This window comes from Salvelinus alpinus, chromosome 28 (genome assembly GCF_045679555.1).
Source record: "Salvelinus alpinus chromosome 28, SLU_Salpinus.1, whole genome shotgun sequence".
In the NCBI taxonomy this organism is placed as follows: Eukaryota; Metazoa; Chordata; class Actinopteri; order Salmoniformes; family Salmonidae; genus Salvelinus; species Salvelinus alpinus.
The window spans coordinates 42,582,050-42,587,538 of record NC_092113.1 but is presented as its reverse complement, the minus strand read 5'-3'; positions in this window follow the sequence as shown (position 1 = coordinate 42,587,538).

Here is a 5,489-nt window from a genome sequence, read left to right as displayed (position 1 = left end):
GTGGTATTTACTCATTATTACTGGCTGTGGTATTTACTCATTATTACTGGCTGTGGTATTTACTCATTATTACTGGCTGTGGTATTAACTCATTTTTACTGGCTGTGGTATTTACTCATTATTACTGGCTGTGGTATTTACTCATTATTACTGGCTGTGGTATTTACTCATTATTTCTGGCTGTGGTATGATGAACTCACTGGTATTTACTCAGTATTACTCGGTGCAGGATTTTGTTCCATCCCATCGCTAACACACCTGATTCAAATAATCAACTGACCATGGCCTTGATGATGGTCTTACAGGTGTCTTACCGCAGGGCTGGAATGAAAGCCTGCACACAGTATCTCTATGATAGCCTACCAGGAGATCGAAGCGCTACTAGCAAGGTGGCAAAAATCTGGTAACTAAACTTTCCCCAAAATTACCAGGTTTTCCAGAAGTCCTGGTTGGTGGGGATTACAAATTTCCCGTTTATTCCCTCTTGATTCCGAGAATGTTCCAACAAGGTTTTCTGGAAAATCATGCAGTGGATTTTGGTAAAGTTACCAGATTTTTACAACCTTAGTTAGTAGAGACAGTGGTATAGGAGTCATGAAGACAAGGCATTGGATTAAAGAGAAATGATAAAAAGAGAGAAAAAGATAATGAGAGACAGACAAACAGCTCCCTACGAGAAACTAATTCTTGAGACAACAAACGCAACCAACGTTCAATTCCTCACTAATTCTGTTTAAAAATATATAAAATAAGCGTAGAATTTATTACGTGGTGAATTTCTCCCTACTGTGAAATGAATAGACACCCGCTTCCCAATTTGTTGTGGCACGAATTGACATTGGAATCCAACTTGACCAGAGCAGCAAATCCTCGTAGCTTCCACAGGGATTACAACGATTTAGCTTGTATCCCAAATAGCAACCTGTTGCCTGTATAGTGCACTACTTTTAAACAGAGGCCGCATAGGGAATATATACTACATAGGGAACAGGGTGACATTTGGCACTCGAAATATATGGCTGGTTTACTACATGTCACTGGAATGTCAGACAGAATTCATGTCTAGTTTACTACATGTCACTGGCATGTCAGACAGAATTCATGTCTAGTTTACTACATGTCACTGGCATGTCAGACAGAATTCATGTCTAGTTTACTACATGTCACTGGCATGTCAGACAGAATTCATGTCTAGTTTACTACATGTCACTGGCATGTCAGACAGAATTCATGTCTAGTTTACTACATGTCACTGGCATGTCAGATAATTCACCACCAAGCAGGAAGCACCTCTGGCTCAGCTCAAGATGGTGATTGTGATGTAACGTGGTGGCAAATGTGAAGTAGTTGTCTGCCTGTCTCTCGTGCAGGTATTTGCATATGACCTTCAGTGAGTAGTGCTGTGCCCTTCAGGAATTAATGGAATGAGATTCTTTTAGGATGAGTGCCAAATATCACCCTATTTTCAATGTGTTTAACCTGTATTCAACCTTTATTCAACCTGCATTCAACCTTTATTCAACCTTTATTTAACCTGTATTCAACCTGTATTCAACCTGTATTCAACCTGTATTTAACCTGTATTCAACCTTTATTCAACCTTTATTTAACCTGTATTCAACCTGTATTCAACCTGTATTCAACCTTTATTTAACCTGTATTCAACCTGTATTTAACCTGTATTCAACCTTTATTCAACCTTTATTTAACCTGTATTCAACCTGTATTCAACCTGTATTCAACCTGTATTTAACCTGTATTCAACCTGTATTCAACCTGTATTTAACCTGTATTCAACCTGTATTCAACCTGTATTCAACCTGTTTTCAACCTGTATTCAACCTTTATTCAACCTTTATTCAACCTTTATTTAACCTGTATTCAACCTGTATTCAACCTGTATTCAACCTGTATTCAACCTGTATTCAACCTTTATTCAACCTGTATTTAACCTTTATTCAACCTTTATTTAACCTGTATTCAACCTTTATTCAACCTTTATTCAACATTTATTTAACCTTTATTTAACTAGGGAAGTCAGTAAAGAACACATTTTTATTTTCAATGACCGCCTACCCTGGACAAACCCTAACACGGATGACGCTGGACCAATTGTGCGCCGCCCTATAGGACTCCCAATCACGGCCGATTGTGATACAGGCCAGGATCGAACCAGGGTCTGTAGTGACGCCTCTAGCACTGAGATGCAGTGCCTTAGACCGCTGCGCCACTCGCAAGCCCTATTCCTTACACAGAGCACTAGTCAAAAGTAATGTGCTATACAGTATACTAGTATATATATAGTCCTAGTAGCATAGCTTGTTCAACAGTTATTCCTAGTAGCCTACCTAGTTCAACAGTTATTCCTGGTAGCCTACCTAGTTCAACAGTTATTCCTGGTAGCCTATCTAGTTCAACAGTTATTCCTAGTAGGCTACCTAGTTCAACAGTTATTCCTGGTAGCCTATCTAGTTCAACAGTTATTCCTGGTAGCCTATCTAGTTCAACAGTTATTCCTAGTAGCCTATCTAGTTCAACAGTTATTCCTGGTAGCCTATCTACTTCATCAGTTATTCCTGGTAGCCTATCTAGTTCAACAGTTATTCCTAGTAGCCTATCTAGTTCAACAGTTATTCCTAGTAGCCTATCTAGTTCAACAGTTATTCCTGGTAGCCTATCTAGTTCAACAGTTATTCCTGGTAGCCTATCTAGTTCAACAGTTATTCCTAGTAGGCTACCTAGTTCAACAGTTATTCCTGGTAGCCTATCTACTTCATCAGTTATTCCTGGTAGCCTATCTACTTCATCAGTTATTCCTAGTAGCCTATCTAGTTCAACAGTTATTCCTGGTAGCCTATCTACTTCATCAGTTATTCCTGGTAGCCTATCTAGTTCAACAGTTATTCCTGGTAGCCTATCTAGTTCAACAGTTATTCCTAGTAGCCTATCTAGTTCAACAGTTATTCCTGGTAGCCTATCTCCTTCATCAGTTATTCCTAGTAGCCTACCAAGTTCAGCAATTTTTCAGCTTTGGTTATTTATTTGTATTTTTTTTTTCAATCTAATCTAAACTCTTTGACCTAAGGTTCTATATTTTTGGAATGAATTTAACTCAGATTGGATTGGATGTTATGGTCACGCTGCAAGTTGTTGCTGTACAGGCACACATGGGTGTGTTCTGTGGCTGGCTACTGTACCGATGAGATGTTGTGTGCGTGATTCTGTCCATCATTACAGAGAGAGAGAGAGAGAGAGAGAGAGAGAGAGAGAGAGAGAGAGAGAGAGAGAGAGAGAGAGAGAGAGAGAGAGAGAGAGAGAGCGAGAGAGAGAGACAGAGACAGAGACAGAGACAGAGACAGAGACAGAGAGAGAGACAGAGACAGAGACAGAGACAGAGAGAGAGAGAGAGAGAGAGAGAGAGAGAGAGAGAGAGAGAGAGAGAGAGAGAGAGAGAGAGAGAGAGATCTTCTGCACAGATTCTGTCAGACCTGGGCCCTGACAGTAAATCTCAGTAAGACCAAAATAATGGTGTTCCAAAAAAGGTCCAGTCGCCAGGACCACAAATTCCATCTAGACACCGTTGCCCTAGAGCACACAAAAAACTATACATACCTCGGCCTAAACCTCAGCACCACAGGTAACTTCCACAAAGCTGTGAACGATCTGAGAGACAAGGAAAGAAGGGCATTCTATGCCATCAAAAGGAACATAAATTTCAACATACCAATTAGGATCTGGCTAAAAATACTTGAATCAGTCATAGAGCCCATCGCCCTTTATAGTTGTGAGGTCTGGGGTCCGCTCACCAACCAAGATTTCACAAAATGGGACAAACACCAAATTGAGACTCTGCATGCAGAATTCTGCAAAAATATCCTCCGTGTACAACGTAGAACACCAAATAATGCATGCAGAGCAGAATTAGGCCGATACCCACTAATTATCAAAATCCAGAAAAGAGCCGTTAAATTCTACAACCACCTAAAAGGAAGCGATTCCCAAACCTTCCATAACAAAGCCATCACCTACAGAGAGATGAACCTGGAGAAGAGTCCCCTAAGCAAGCTGGTCCTGAGGCTCTGTTCACAAACACAAACACACCCCACAGAGCCCCAGGACAGCAGCACAATTAGACCCAACCAAATCATGAGAAAACAAAAAGATAATTACTTGACACATTGGAAAGAATTAACAAAAAAACAGAGCAAACTAGAATGCTATTTGGCCCTAAACAGAGAGTACACAGTGGCAGAATACCTGACCACTGTGACTGACCCAAACTTAAGGAAAGCTTTGACTATGTACAGACTCAGTGAGCATAGCCTTGCTATTGAGAAAGGCCGCTGTAGGCAGACATGGCTCTCAAGAGAAGACAGGCTATGTGCACACTGCCCACAAAATGAGGTGGAAACTGAGCTGCACTTCCTAACCTCCTGCCCAATGTATGACCATATTAGAGACACATATTTCCCTCAGATTACACAGATCCACAAAGAATTCAAAACCAAATCCAATTATGATAAACTCCCATATCTACTGGGTGAAATTCCACAGTGTGCCATCACAGCAGCAAGATTTGTGACCTGTTGCCACAAGAAAAGGGCAACCAGTGAAGAACAAACACCATTGTAAATACAACCCATATTTATGTTTATTTATTTTAACTTGTGTGCTTTAACCATTTGTACATTGCTACAACACTGTATATATATATAATATGACACTTGTAATGTCTTTATTGCTTTGAAACTTCTGTATGTGTAATGTTTACTGTTAATTTGTATTGTTTATTTCACTTTTGTATATTATCTACCTCACTTGCTTTGGCAATGTTAACACATGTTTCCCATGCCAATAAAGCCCCTTGAATTGAATTGAATTGAATTGAGAGAGAGAGAGAGAGAGAGAGAGAGAGAGAGAGAGAGAGAGAGAGAGAGAGAGAGAGAGAGAGAGAGAGAGAGAGAGAGAGAGAGAGAGAGAGAGAGAGAGAGAGAGATTAGGAAAGGGTTAAATGTGGAAGACACATTTCAGTTGAATGCATTCAGTTGTACAACAGACTAGGAATCACCTGCTGACTGTCATAGAGGAGCAATTCCATGTTGGATGTGGACTCAATCAATGGTTAAATATTGACTATGAGAAAACGAAATCCATTACATTTGTGAGAAAAATGTAGTCATTTCAATCAAGACCTAAAAAAAATAACGTAATGTTTTAGTGATTAATTTGTATGCTACTTATGATATTCGTATTATTAATAAAGTGTTAATAAGGAAGTAGCAATTTGTTACAACAACATTGGGGTACAAATCGGCTGACTTTATCTGAGCACAGAATTTTCTGTCGTCATGTAATTTAACCTTCTGCCGCCGAGCGCGTCCCTGCCTTTAATAAGTTTCTAGGCTGCCATCCCCTTTAAAGGACTACATTTTTTCTTTAATCCTGAATTGATGGCTTAAATACGGAGACAGATAGTGAACAGAGAAAGC